Source organism: Palaemon carinicauda, chromosome 2, assembly GCF_036898095.1.
Source record: "Palaemon carinicauda isolate YSFRI2023 chromosome 2, ASM3689809v2, whole genome shotgun sequence".
In the NCBI taxonomy this organism is placed as follows: Eukaryota; Metazoa; Arthropoda; class Malacostraca; order Decapoda; family Palaemonidae; genus Palaemon; species Palaemon carinicauda.
In genome coordinates, this window is record NC_090726.1 from 146,451,294 (window position 1) to 146,466,293 (window position 15,000).

The following is a 15,000-nucleotide window of genomic DNA, read 5'->3' on the forward strand; positions in this document are numbered from 1 at the left end:
ACTACCCGCCGCCACAACAAAATGTTTTATTTCATGTACTTACTTCGCATAGTGTTAGTAGAAGACCCTGGATGATCTCCACCCAGTGTATGAGCGAAGTCTTTCAAAGTCCATATGTTGAAAGAAATTCATCGAAGAAGTAACTTTCCTCGGATCGTGACCTGCGGGTGTACTGTCAGGATCCGCTCTGCGAATAAAGTAGGTGAGCTTAGCTCTCAATTGTCTTAGGGATAGGTTTGATCCTGAGGTTTCGCCTCTGAAGAGCTGTCCGCCCTTGAAGTCTGAAGTTCTTGGAAGATAGACCTTAAGACATTCTGGGAACAGAGAAGCATCTTCCTTCAGTGGGCAGATTCTCCAAGGACCACCTCTTAGTGGGTAGCTCATTCTTGGCAAGAAAGGCAGGATGAGGAAAGAGGTTCAGTTCTCTTGTGTCTAGGAACTGAATATGGCCTTCATTTCTGGATAAGGCCACTATTTCACTAACTCTAGCCCCTGAGTCTATTGCAAACAGAAAAATGACTTTCTGTGTTAGATCCTTTAGAGTACAATCCTCATTGTTAATGTTCGAAGCATAGTGCAAGACTTTGTCCAAAGACCACGTGATCGGCTTTGGTGGGGTTGCTGGCTTGAGTCTAGCGCATGTTTTTTGGATCTTATTAAAGATTTCACTAGAGAGGTCCATTTCAAAGGCGTACAGATGTGGTCTAGCCAGGGCCGACTTACACGAGGTAATCGTAGTAGAAGCCAGGCCTTGTTCGTGTAGGTATATGAAGAATGCGACACAGAAATCTATCTATTTCTGTCGGTTTTCTTGTTTTCACAAAGGAAACCCATTTCTTCCATGACGATTCATATTGTCTCCTAGTCCAACTTGACTTAGACTCTTCGATGAAGTCAACTTTATCCTTCGAGAATCCAAACTTTTTGTTCGCCACTAGGGCGAGAAAATCATGAGATGTAGGTTGTTGGTTCTCGAGGATGAAGCATAGACAGTCGATTTCTAGGCCAGTTGAGGTAATACTGGATCCGGCAGAGGAAACAGCTTCAGTTTCAGCTCTAGAACTAGAGGGAACTAATTGCTTTCTGGCCACTCGTGGGCCTCTACTGCTGCTGTCCCTCTGAAGGATCTTAGCTTGTCGAGGACTCTTAGCTTGAGGGTCCATATATGGGGCTACGTAACGAGGTAGTTTCTTGTTGTCGCTCATTGCAAAGATGTTGATCTGCAGTTCCGGGACTTTTTCCGAGATGAAGGAGAATGAGTCTGCGTCTAGGGATCTGCAGTTCCGGGACTTTTTCCGAGATGAAGGAGAATGAGTCTGCGTCTAGGGACCATTCTGTCTCTATGGACTTTCGCCTGGATAGAGCGTCCGCCGTCACGTTGCGGAACCCCTGTAGGTGAACTGCTGATAGGTGCCATCCCTTCTTCCTTGCCAGGTAGAAGGTGACTAATATCACATGGTTGATGTGAAGCGATCTCGAGCCTTGTCGATTTAGACATTTTACTATTACTTCGTTGTCCAGGACCAATCTGATGTGGATTGCTCTGCGAGGGGATAGTTTCTTCAACATCAGAAAAACTGCCAGAGCTTCCAAAACGTTGATATGAAAGGTTTTGAACTGGTGCGACCAGTTCCCTTGCACTTTTCTCTCGTGAGAATGCCCTCCCCATCTTTCCGAGGAGGCGTCCGTGTGTATCACCACTGATGGTTGTGGTGGTTGCAGGGGAATAGTTCGTGCTAGGTTCTAGGCTGTTGACCATGGCCTTAACTGCATGCGCAACAGGGTCGGGGTCAACCTTGGTTGATCTCTTCGAGCGTTTGATGCGTATCTTCTCCAGACTCCTGACGCATCTTTTAGACGTGCTTTTAGCACCGGGTCTGTCACTGCTGCGAACTGGAGAGAGCCCAATACTCTTTCCTGTTGGCGTCTTGAAATCCTCGTGACGGATTAGTCTCTTGACAGATACCGCTATCTCTCTCCTCTTCTTGGATGGAATGGAGAGGTGGTGTGACTTTAAGTTCCATTGGATTCCTACCCATTGGAACTTCTGAGCTGGAGCAAGGCGAGACTTCTTGCGATTGATCTTGAAGCCCAGGTGTTCCAGGAACTGGATCATCTTGTAGGCTGCCTATAGACAAGTAGTCTTGGATGCTGCCGTTACCAGCCAATTGTCTAGATATGCTACCACTTGAACTCCTTTGGAGCGTAGCTGCTGGACGAGTGTGTCTGCTAGCTTCGTGAATATCCTTGGGGCTATGTTCAGTCCGAAGGGCATTGCTCTGAAGACAAACTTCTTCTGCAGCTTGAATCCTAGGTAGGAGGAGAAAGGGCAACTCATTGGAAGATGCCAGTAAGCATCTGCTAGGTCTATTGAGACTGTGTTCGCCCCTTTTGGTAGAAGGGTCCTTATGTGTTGCAAAGTAAGCATCCTGAACTTCTTGTTCTCGATGAACTTGTTGAGTGGAGACAAGTCTAGAATGACTCTGAGATTGTCTGAGTCTTTCTTGGGAACACAAAACAGCCTTCCCTGGAATTTGATAGACTTCACTTTCCTTATTACCTTCTTGTTCAAGAGTTCTGAGGTATATTCTTCTAACAAGGGGGTGGAGTTCTCTTCCATTTCCACCTGAGTCCATTCATTATTAGACTGTGGGCCCAGGGATCGAAGGTCCAGCGATCCTGAAAGTGATACAGTCTGCCTCCTACCTGGAGCCCCTCTTTCCTTGGGGGTCTTGTGGATTTGTTTCCGCGACCACGTCCTCCGGCCCTGAGAGGAGTTACCTCTGAGAGAACTTCTCTTAGGGCCTTTTCCTTTCTGACTAGGGTGAAAGGAAGTTGACTGCCTCCCAAAGTTAGGGTTAAACACTGGTGACTGGTCTACGTTGTTGAGGGACCATCTGGAAGGTGGTCTGAGGCATCGTGGTCATAGTCATGGCAGGAAGTTGTGCAGGTCTGCGTGGTCTCCTTGCCTTTTTTTTTTCTTTGGCTGGGGACCTCCGTCCAAGGAAGATTTCCTCTTTGAGCTATTGCCCCACTCTTGAAGAAGGTTCCTGTTCTCCGTGGCTGTTCTGGCTATGATCTCTTGGACTAGTTCCTGTGGGAAAAGGTCTTTACCCCAGATGCTCGAGGTAATCAGCTTTCTTGGTTCATGTCTTATGGTCGCTGAGGCCAAAACGAACTCTCTGCAGGCTCTCCTCGCTCTGAGGAAAGCATATGTCTTTCACAAGGGTACCCATGTGAGACTTAGCCAGGAAGATGAACATTTCTGGGGCGTTCTGTAGACCTGCACTCATTTCCAGGCAGTTCTGATGAGAAAGGGAGGCCGCAAGTCTCTCCTTCGTCTCCTGTTTCCTCCTCAGTAGATGGTCTGGCAGCTTCGGAAGGTTCTCATTGAACTGCTGGCCTGCTATCTCTGGATCCAACTTAGAGACGGAGAAGGTTAGGTGGACATGCTTCCATTTCTCCTCGCAGGTAGGCAGTGCTAGAGAGAATGGTTTGCATTCCTGTAGGGTTGGCCAGGGTTTGCCTTCGTTGACTGCCTTGACGGCAAAGTCTAGTGCTTTCTCCGAAAAGGGGAAAGAAATGGAGGAAGGGGCAAGAAAGGTGGGATGTCTTGCTCAGTGCTGAGACTTTGGAGTTGGTATATCCGGCTCCTTTCAAGGTTTTCAGGAGGATGGCTTGCGCCTTGCCATGCTCGAAAACAATGACCTCTTTGGGTACCGTTTCCTCACGGGCTGCATGTTCATCCCGCAGTCTCACATAACAGTCTAGGTAAGCTGAAAAAATAGGCCAGAACTCAAGGTCTTCAATCAGTTTGGTCCCCAACTTCTCCGAGGCGAATAGTTTCCCATTCATCATGGGCATATGCTCCGCAAACCTCCAGGAGCAGTGAGGGAGATCTAACACTTAAAGGGGCTTCTTAGTGAAGCCCTTGGGAGGTCCAGGGCAGTCCACCCTCTCCTGCAACAGTATCTGCTGCTGCCTGAGTGATTCTCTCATCGTCTTTTGTTCCTTTTGGAAGAATTCCATCATCCGTTGAATCGAAGTGAGGATCGCTTCATTCTTGTCGGCATGTGCAACTGGTTGTGGAGTTGAGTTGGGGTTGAAGAAGTTGGCGGCATAGGTTGTTGGTATGCTGTCGCGGCGAACTGAGGGTCTTCAGTTGCCGTTGAAACGAATCCTTCTTCCTCCGCTTGTGGAAGTTCCACGTCTTCTTCAGGGCCTCCTTGCAGTAGGTCCTTCTCAGTGTCAATGGACACTTCTGACATCCTTTCTTGGTGGATGTCCATGCCTTTCAGTGCCTTATCTATGTCCGCGTTGATCTTCAGTTGTATGAGGGGAGGCTGGACCTGTTCCTAGGGCACCACCGCGTTTGGTAGAGCCTTGGGGAACAGTAGGCACCTTAGGGAGTCGTTTGGTAAGTACGGTCTCGGAGAGTTCTTCTGGAACCTTCTTACCCATTTGCGAAGGGTCTCCCTCGCTGTATCCCTAGTCTCTATCTTGACTGAGGGGGCTTCTCCGAAGCCGTTGGCCAGCAGGATGGAGCTGGTAGGGCAACCCTTCGGGTCCCAATACTTGAGGAGTCCCGACACGATGCAGCAGAGGGCATGAGTCCTGCACTTTGTGTGGCCACAAAAGTCTTTGCCTTTGTGGTTGCAGAACAAGGCTGCACACTTCTCCATTGACTCCTCCTGTAAAGGAAAAATGGCTCAATGATTATGTAATTTTTTATATCAGTGATATAAAAGCATACAATTTTTATCAACAATAGTAATTACTATTGTTTATGGTAGCTTAGGATAGTAAGTTTGAAAGGAAGTAGAAAAGACACAAATTGTGTTTCCTCTCCCAGGCCATTGCAGAGACCTCCATCAGTAATAATATTTAGTTTCCCTGATAGGGAGAATACAAGGTAGAAGAAACTCTAGGAACTAGAGTTAGGGTTAGTAAGTGCCTATACTAACATTATCCACCTGTAATATATATTAACACTGATCAGTGATTTTTTAGGGTCCTGATGATCCAAAAAACCATCTGGGTGTTGAGGGAGTACTCAGCCTCAACATAATATCGTGGTCCCAACAACTGACTGCGATAGGAAACACAGAGTATGTTAGAAAACATTTGTACTACTGTATAGTTGTATACTGTAGTTTAGCTGGCAGCACTGCCGGTGTTGGGTTAGTACCTGGCGGTACTAACTGATAGAGGTAGAAAAAGTATTAAGGAAGGAGAGTTTCCTATTATAATGATTAAACATAACAGTTGGAAGTGTAGGAGGACTATCAGGCCGCCTACTGTCTCCTTGCCAGAATGAAAGTTCCAATGGAAGGGGTAAGAATCTGTCGGATTCTGGCTTCCACCCATCCACAAAAGGCCCGTCATCGGCTATGATGTCGGCGGCAAAAATTGTGGATGGCAGCCCAAGGGAGGGCTGAGGACTTCCCAAAATATGTTAGGTTTCCCACCGGCAGCCATCAGGAGCCGTCTCAATCTTCCCCCCAATAATATTCACTTCCTGTGAAGGAAGGAAGTAAGTTGGGAAGGTGGCAGAGACGGCTGAACTAACTGCTACCGGCAGGGTACCAGCCAGTAACGCAGTCACCCCAGCAAGCCGGGATGACTGTCAGAATACCGGTGAAGGAGTTTTGTGACGGCTATGACGTCACTAAGGGATAGAAGGGGAAGGGTAAAGGGTCTTATAGTTCATTGAAATGAGAGGTGGCGGCAGGTATGCCGTCTACCTTCAACAGTGAACTAAGGAAGCATGGCTTCCTGTGCTGATGACATTGTCGGCGGCAGAGGAAGCATGGTTCCTTCGCTGACGACATTGCCGGCGGCAAGACAAGGGGACCCTGAGTTAGTCACTATCTAAATCAAAGCCGGAGGCAGTAAGAACTTTGTTCTACTCGACGGCAATGAAGAAAGACAGTGGTTGCTGCCTGTACCGGCGGCGGAACTCAGGGAGGGAGAAAGGGTTTAGGCTCTTCTCTCTGAGATAGAATGAATATCGTAACTTATCTATAGATTCTAGAGAATGTAAATTCTCATATGAATCGATAAGGAACGATAGGGTGAGGCTAAACGTGGGTGATTACTTTACTAACGTATATATGAGAGAGAGTAGTCTAGCTGTGGTAGGATCCCCGGCTAAGGTAGTTGGTACCGCCGGGGTTCCCACCGCATACGATCAGTAAAGTCACATAATAGGAAGAGGAATAATATTCATGTATGCAAGATCACCACTTGTATAATTTGCCTAAATAGCTAACATTATAGCTTAATACCGGGAATTGTCGCCCTACTGACTAAATAAAATGCAATAGTAACGGGCGACTGCAGTCATAAAAAGGCTGCCTCCGGTTCTGGGCAATGCTCACCCAAACACTTAAATTATTGAAATTTAACTGTGAAAAGAGAGACTAAAATTATACACAGGAAAGAATTAATACTCGACTTTCCAAAGGATGAAAATGCTGGGGATTGCATGATGAATATTCCAATAACTTGTAACAAAACACCGGGTTAACGTGGGAGCACAACTGCTTAGAGAGGTACAAGAAAAAGAATGGCGTCACAGTAGTAGTAGGGATGGAAGACCACCGGGTACCTAGATCGGCACCCTTTTCTTTTTCCACTCTTCCCCTTACATCAGAGAGTTAAATTTATTAGGGGTGAAGATTGCTATGTGTCGTATCTAAAAATATGTCCCCTGATATTATGCGATATCCTTAATTGGATACTCGCGCCAGGAGTTAGAATCCTGGAGACCTTCGGTTTATTTCTCTGGGACAATCACTGTAGCAACTATCCCTTAGAAGGCTACCTAAAGGAACCCTTCCATCAGGACGACATGGCCCAAGCCCAAAAATACATATATACATATATATATTATATATATCTATGTGTGTATATATGTATATATATATATATATATATATATATATATATATATCCTAATCCTTGTATGCAAGATATGTAGAAGTATGTGTTTTACACATTAAGATTAATAACCTTTTTATGAGTACTATGGCTGTCAAAAATTGTAGTGTGTGATCACTGAACTCTGTTATAGGTCACGTGTCTTAAGTCTGATAAAGTGACGTGTTGTAAACCTATTGGTGACAGTATAATTCCGTCACAGTGGAGATTTCCACAAAATCTATCAATTCAGCATATTGACAGAGCAACATTGCATTTACTTGCCGAGAGTTAAGCAGTACCTCTCGAGCGATCATAAGAACAAGTAGGTACTCGTCTGAAGAGTATCGGGCTCTGTAAAGTTTACTCGTGAACTGTTTTATAATAAATTGAAAGAAACCTATGTTCTGATATCTCATTATCCATTGACATGGGACATATATGGTATCAGGTGTAAAAATACGTCTGTTTGTGTATTCTGTGAGTGAAGTTGTTCTTTAAGCCGGTAAAATAAAAGTTCAAGATGCCTAGATATACGAGAACTAACATAGCAGACACTGTTGCTGTGGGAGATGAAAATGAAGGAGCAGTTAGTTATAGTGATGTCTATGTAGAATTTAGAGTAGAGCAATGAACGCAGGACTTAGAAAATAGGTTAAATAACCTAGCTGAGTTAATAAACAGATTCTTAGTTAAACAAGAAAGGAGTGGCAAGCAACCACAGCATATCCAACGTACATAAACGAAGTTCAAACGCACACGAGTGAAAGCGCACATGCACAGCCGAGTGAAGATACGCAAAACGTTGTACTGTAGTTAAAAAATTGCGAAAACTCCAGGCAAGCGTTAGACCTTTTGATGATCAACGGCCTAATGAAGGGTTTCAATTGATCGAAGTGTTTTTGAGAGACTTTGAAGTAGCCGCATATGGCTGGTCAGAAAGAGAAAAAGCAATTCAAGTAATTAGGTTGCTGAAAGATGCTCGGGCAATGGAGGTAATGTGTTGGCCACAAGACAGTTTAAGAAGTTATACTGAATCAAAACGACGTTTAATTGAGAAATATGCCTTACCCGATGCGAGAAAAGGGGACATGAAAGAAAATTACAAACCCGATGCGAGAAAAGGGGACATGAAAGAAAATTACAAACCCAAAATTGTAAAAGGTGAATTGGTTCTCAGTTTTGCAACTCGTATTTTTCGAGATTATAATTCGTTTGCTACACGGAGTGTCAATCTCCCATAGGAAGATAAAAAAGCAATTGCCCGTAAACATATTTACAGATTAGTAAACCACATATTTATGTGGTTATTTGTTCGATGACAATCGCTTGTTAGCAGACATAGTGATGGTGATACAAAACATTCTAGAATGTTTGCTATAAGAAAAAATGACTGGGAATAACTGCCCCAATTCCAAAAAGGTGGCAACCATGAGAGACACTCACCAATCCCCAAACTGTGAGAGGGGTGAACATAGTCAGCAGGTGAAAAGTGTCTTCAGATGTTAGCAGTGTGGGGGAGAGGGGCACCAACGAGTGGAGTGCCCCACCCGAGGATCCCCTGCTGTTACACTTGTCAGGCCTATGGTCAACTATCTCGAGAGTGCCCCGCAAAAAATGCTGAGGGTGGGCGGGCTGTGGCACACGCAACCCCTTCCCGCCCAACACCCGAGGAAAAGGAAACAGAGGAAGAGAGAGACGAGAAAGATCGATGTCCCCCGCATGACAGCAGAAGCAGCAGCCTAGGCAGCGGTGAGAATGACTACGATGGACTCAATGGAGCAGGAACTGTGACCTCCTTTGGTACCCCCAACCTCAACCCCGCAGCAGTAGGAACAGGAGCCGGGGGCAGCGGTATTGTAAGCGAGGTCGTTCGGCACGTGCCCCACATATCCTAATGGGCGGCTCGGAATGTTAGCAGTCAGGATTGACCTACCAGATAAGGCCATTTGAGCGCTGATCGACATAGGAGCCAGTCTTTCGCTTATTGAAAAAGGAATCTCATCATACCCACTATAGTCAGTGGCATCCATCATTCTCGACACGCCACGAGGAAATAAGCTACAGGCAAGACATACAATGATCGTCAGCTTTAAGATGGGATCTGTGAAGTTTACACATGATTTTTTGTCTTGCCCACCTAGGGAATTCTAGGTATCGAGGCTATACTTGGTTTGGATTTTATAACGAATCATCAAATATACATTTGTGGGGGGGAAAAGACAGAATACCAGTACAAGCAGTAGGGTGCATTTTGCCGATAGAAAGTCATGAGAGAGAGTGCTTGGGAAAGAAGAAACAATTAAGTAAGATAACAGCTGTACCTGAAAGAGGAGAAGTATTGCCTCCCCAGACACTTACAAGCTTATCAGTGACCCCGTGTCAGCCTCTCCCGGAGGGATCCAGGGTCTTAGTTGAACCTCATGACAAATGGGCTTGTCAGAAATGAAAGAAAACCGAGCAGACATAACATTAATTAATTTATCAAATAATAGAGTTGTTTTAGGAAGTGATTCTATGTGTGAATTGAATTTATGTGAAATTGCTGATAAAGGGATCTTGGGAGCCACAACCCCAGCCCGCACAGATGAACGCACTCAGAACTTGATTATGCAAGCGTGAAAACTATGTAAGCCAGAATATCAACCTGTAGTTAGTAACATTATTAATAATTATTCCGATGTAATTGCAATTGGAGACGAGCCACCCGGGAGGATTGATCAATTTCCCTTTAGCATTGAAACTGGGCAGGCAGAGCTGATCAGGTCAAGGCCTTATAAGGTACCCATTCATTTCCAGGGAGGAGATAGAAAGGGAAATTAGTAAATCAAGCAAACAAGGGATTATCGAGGAGAGTGAATCAGGGGGATTCACTCTCCAATTGTAGCTAATAGGAAAAAGGATGGCTTGGTAAGATCGTGCGTTGATTATAGGAAGTTGAATGCAGTCACTAAGGATAATGCAATTCCATTGCCCTCGATCAAAGAATTACTTGTGAAGGTACGGGATAGTAAATATTTTACAACTATCGATTAAAAATCTGGAAACTATCAAATGCCCATTCAGGAAGATAGTAAATGTAAAACGGCATTTATAGCCAACGATCAACTATTTCGGTTTAATTTTCTTCCTTTCTGTGTTAAAAATGCTCCAAATCGGCCATAATATTCTTAATATCATAATTACAGGAAAAACAGTCAAAAAACATAATAACAATATTCGTAAAGTTTTAGAAGCATTGCAATGTAATTTTATGAAAATAAATTTGTCAAAGACCAATTTTTTTTTGTAAACAGGAATTTTTAGGTCATATAATAACCCCAGAAGATATCCAACCCTACTCTAGTAAAGTAGAAGGCATTAGAGATTTCGCCAGGCCACGTACCCCTAAGGAAATCTATAAGAGGTTTTGGAGAGATAGCGAGACTCTTGGATGCTTTAAGGAAAGAAAAAGTAATTAATTGGGGAGTGGAAGAAGAAAGGGCCTTTAACCATTTGAAAGCTGCCTTAACCAGCAATGACTTACTCACATATCCTAGATTTGATCGCCCGTTTTTAGTGACAACAGATGCGAGTAGCGTAGCTATTGGTGGCGTAATTTCTCGACGAGATGATAAAGGTAGAGGCATTGGGAGCCACAACCCCAGCCCGCACAGATGAACGCACTCAGAACTTGATTATGCAAGCGTGAAAACTATGTAAACCAGAATATCAACCTGTAGTTAGTAACATTATTAATAATTATTCCGATGTAATTGCAATTGGAGACGAGCCACCCGGGAGGATTGATCAATTTCCCTTTAGCATTGAAACTGGGCAGGCAGAGCTAATCAGGTCAAGGCCTTATAAGGTACCCATTCATTTCCAGGGAGGAGATAGAAAGGGAAATTAGTAAATCAAGCAAACAAGGGATTATCGAGGAGAGTGAATCAGGGGGATTCACTCTCCAATTGTAGCTAATAGGAAAAAGGATGGCTTGGTAAGATCGTGCGTTGATTATAGGAAGTTGAATGCAGTCACTAAGGATAATGCAATTCCATTGCCCTCGATCAAAGAATTACTTGTGAAGGTACGGGATAGTAAATATTTTACAACTATCGATTAAAAATCTGGAAACTATCAAATGCCCATTCAGGAAGATAGTAAATGTAAAACGGCATTTATAGCCAACGATCAACTATTTCGGTTTAATTTTCTTCCTTTCTGTGTTAAAAATGCTCCAAATCGGCCATAATATTCTTAATATCATAATTACAGGAAAAACAGTCAAAAAACATAATAACAATATTCGTAAAGTTTTAGAAGCATTGCAATGTAATTTTATGAAAATAAATTTGTCAAAGACCAATTTTTTTTGTAAACAGGAATTTTTAGGTCATATAATAACCCCAGAAGATATCCAACCCTACTCTAGTAAAGTAGAAGGCATTAGAGATTTCGCCAGGCCACGTACCCCTAAGGAAATAGCTGGGTTCCTTGGGCTCGCTGGGCATTACCGTAAATCTATAAGAGGTTTTGGAGAGATAGCGAGACTCTTGGATGCTTTAAGGAAAGAAAAAGTAATTAATTGGGGAGTGGAAGAAGAAAGGGCCTTTAACCATTTGAAAGCTGCCTTAACCAGCAATGACTTACTCACATATCCTAGATTTGATCGCCCGTTTTTAGTGACAACAGATGCGAGTAGCATAGCTATTGGTGGCGTAATTTCTCGACGAGATGATAAAGGTAGAGGCATTGGGAGCCACAACCCCAGCCCGCACAGATGAACGCACTCAGAACTTGATTATGCAAGCGTGAAAACTATGTAAACCAGAATATCAACCTGTAGTTAGTAACATTATTAATATAATAATTATTCCGATGTAATTGCAATTGGAGACGAGCCACCCGGGAGGATTGATCAATTTCCCTTTAGCATTGAAACTGGGCAGGCAGAGCTGATCAGGTCAAGGCCTTATAAGGTACCCATTCATTTCCAGGGAGGAGATAGAAAGGGAAATTAGTAAATCAAGCAAACAAGGGATTATCGAGGAGAGTGAATCAGGGGGATTCACTCTCCAATTGTAGCTAATAGGAAAAAGGATGGCTTGGTAAGATCGTGCGTTGATTATAGGAAGTTGAATGCAGTCACTAAGGATAATGCAATGGAAGGATAATGCAATTCCATTGCCCTCGATCAAAGAATTACTTGTGAAGGTACGGGATAGTAAATATTTTACAACTATCGATTAAAAATCTGGAAACTATCAAATGCCCATTCAGGAAGATAGTAAATGTAAAACGGCATTTATAGTCAACGATCAACTATTTCGGTTTAATTTTCTTCCTTTCTGTGTTAAAAATGCTCCAAATCGGCCATAATATTCTTAATATCATAATTACAGGAAAAACAGTCAAAAAACATAATAACAATATTCGTAAAGTTTTAGAAGCATTGCAATGTAATTTTATGAAAATAAATTTGTCAAAGACCAATTTTTTTTGTAAACAGGAATTTTTAGGTCATATAATAACCCCAGAAGATATCCAACCCTACTCTAGTAAAGTAGAAGGCATTAGAGATTTCGCCAGGCCACGTACCCCTAAGGAAATAGCTGGGTTCCTTGGGCTCGCTGGGCATTACCGTAAATCTATAAGAGGTTTTGGAGAGATAGCGAGACTCTTGGATGCTTTAAGGAAAGAAAAAGTAATTAATTGGGGAGTGGAAGAAGAAAGGGCCTTTAACCATTTGAAAGCTGCCTTAACCAGCAATGACTTACTCACATATCCTAGATTTGATCGCCCGTTTTTAGTGACAACAGATGCGAGTAGCATAGCTATTGGTGGCGTAATTTCTCGACGAGATGATAAAGGTAGAGGCATTGGCTATTCTTTGGGTTCTAGAAAGGCATCGGTCCTTTTTATTAGGTCTGCCGATGGAGTTGCAAAATGATCATCGCCCCTTACGTGATTTATTTTACAAAGGTGACTTGACGTCTAGACAAGCGAGATGGATTGAAAGCTTGTTAAGAGTTTAACATAAAAGGGTTTGACCACATAGAAGGTAAAGCTAACAAGGTAGCTGATGCCCTCTCTAGAGCTGCAGTAATAGGAGTAACAACTTGGGCACAAAAGAGGAACGAAGAACGAACTCAAAATATTGAAGGCCCCATCAAAATAGAAAACAGGATGTGACTTCACGCGAGGAGAAATCGGAAAATGAGAGAGAGAGAGAGAGAGAGAGAGAGAGAGAGAGAGAGAGAGAGAGAGAGAGAGAGAGAGAGAGAGAGAGAGAGAATATATGTGGGAGGCCGAGGACATAACCAGGGGTGTCCAGAATGAGTGCCTGATGATGCAGGTGTGATTGACTTGGGACATGAAGGAAGTCTGAGAGGGACAGAAGAAGAGAGGAATGGATGGAAAGAGTGCGAGCAGTGATTAAAGGGGAATCAGAGAGTTATCCATCATTTCTGAATGTGCCGAGTGAGAATTTTTTTTTATAGAGAATGATATCTTATATTGTGCTTACGAGAAAAGGGGAGGGGAATTTTGTGCAGGGTAGTTCTTCCTCCCTCTTTAATTTGTCAAACCATCCACATTGTACATGCAAATCGGTATGCAGGGCATTTAGAGATTAATAGAACATTAAGGAGAGCATGAGAATCCTTCTTTTAGTTAGGAATGAAAAAACTAAAGAAAATTATATAAAATATTGTTATGCATGTAACGGTTTCAAAGAACATAAAAACACTTTAACGGAAGCCAGAAAGTGGCTGGTGACTCCTATTAAATTTTATAGGATAGGACCATTTCCTACTGGAAATTATATATATATATATATATATATATATATATATATATTATTATTATTATTATTATTACTAGCCGAGCTACAACCCTAGTTGGAAAAGCAAGATGCTATAATCCCAAGGGCTCCAACAGGTAAAAATAGCCCATTGAGGAAAGGAAATAAGGAAATAAATAAATGATGAGTACAAATTAACAATAAATCATTCTACAAACAGTAACAACGTCAAAACAGATATGTAATATATAAACTATAAAAAGACTTATGTCAGCCTGTTTAACATATAAACATTTGCTGCAACTTTGAACTTTTGAAGTTCTACTGATTTAACCACCCGATTAGGAAGATCATTCCACAACTTGGTTACAGCTGGAATAAAACTTCTAGAATACTGTGTAGTATTGCGCCTTATAATGGAGAAGGCCTGGCTATTAGAATTAACTGCCTGCCTAGTATTACGAACAGGATGGAATTGTCCAGGAAGATCTGAATATAAAGGATGGTCAGAATTATGAAAAATCTTATGCAACATGCATAATGAACTAATTGAACGACGGGGCCAAAGATTAATATCTAGATCAGGAATAAGAAATTTAATAGACCGTAGGTTTCTGTCCAACAAATTAAGATGAGAATCAGCAGCTGAACACCAGACGGGAGAACAATACTCAAAACAAGGTAGAATGAAAGAATTAAAACACTTCTTCAGAATCGATTGATCACCGAAAATCTTAAAAGACTTTCTCAATAAGCCAATATATATATATATATATATATATATATATATATATATATATATATATATATATATATATATATATATATATGTGATGTGTGTGTGTGTGAATACTGTATATATCACTAACACTCGAGATTTCAATCAATGTAAATATCACCCACGAATGGCATTTAATACCGAATTCTATCTTGGGAATATATATCCACTTGGAATTCATTTTACAGTAACAGCTTCTTGCTGGGTAGAGATTCGAACCCATTACCTATTCGGCCGGAAACCATGCCGTGAAAACTCTACCAACTGAGCCATCAAGAGAGATAATAAGTTTATGAGAAGTCACCGACATATTCCTGTCGAATTCAGGAATCTGTCCATAGACTTGAAATAAACCCATCTCCACCATGATAGCTGAATTGTGAGTTTGCAACACGTTATTTTATGATGAATATATATCACTAACACTCGTGATTTCAATCAATGTAAATATGACCCACGAATGGCATTTAATACCGAATTCTATTTTGGGAATATATATCCACTTGAAATTCATTTT

General features: G+C 42.3%; 1 protein-coding gene across 8 annotated transcripts in view; it reads left to right on the forward strand.

Moving 5' to 3' along the window:
* The window catches only part of Stacl (Stac-like), a 963,585-nt gene that overhangs the window by 751,945 nt on the left and 196,640 nt on the right, over positions 1–15,000 (forward strand). The window lies entirely within an intron of this gene.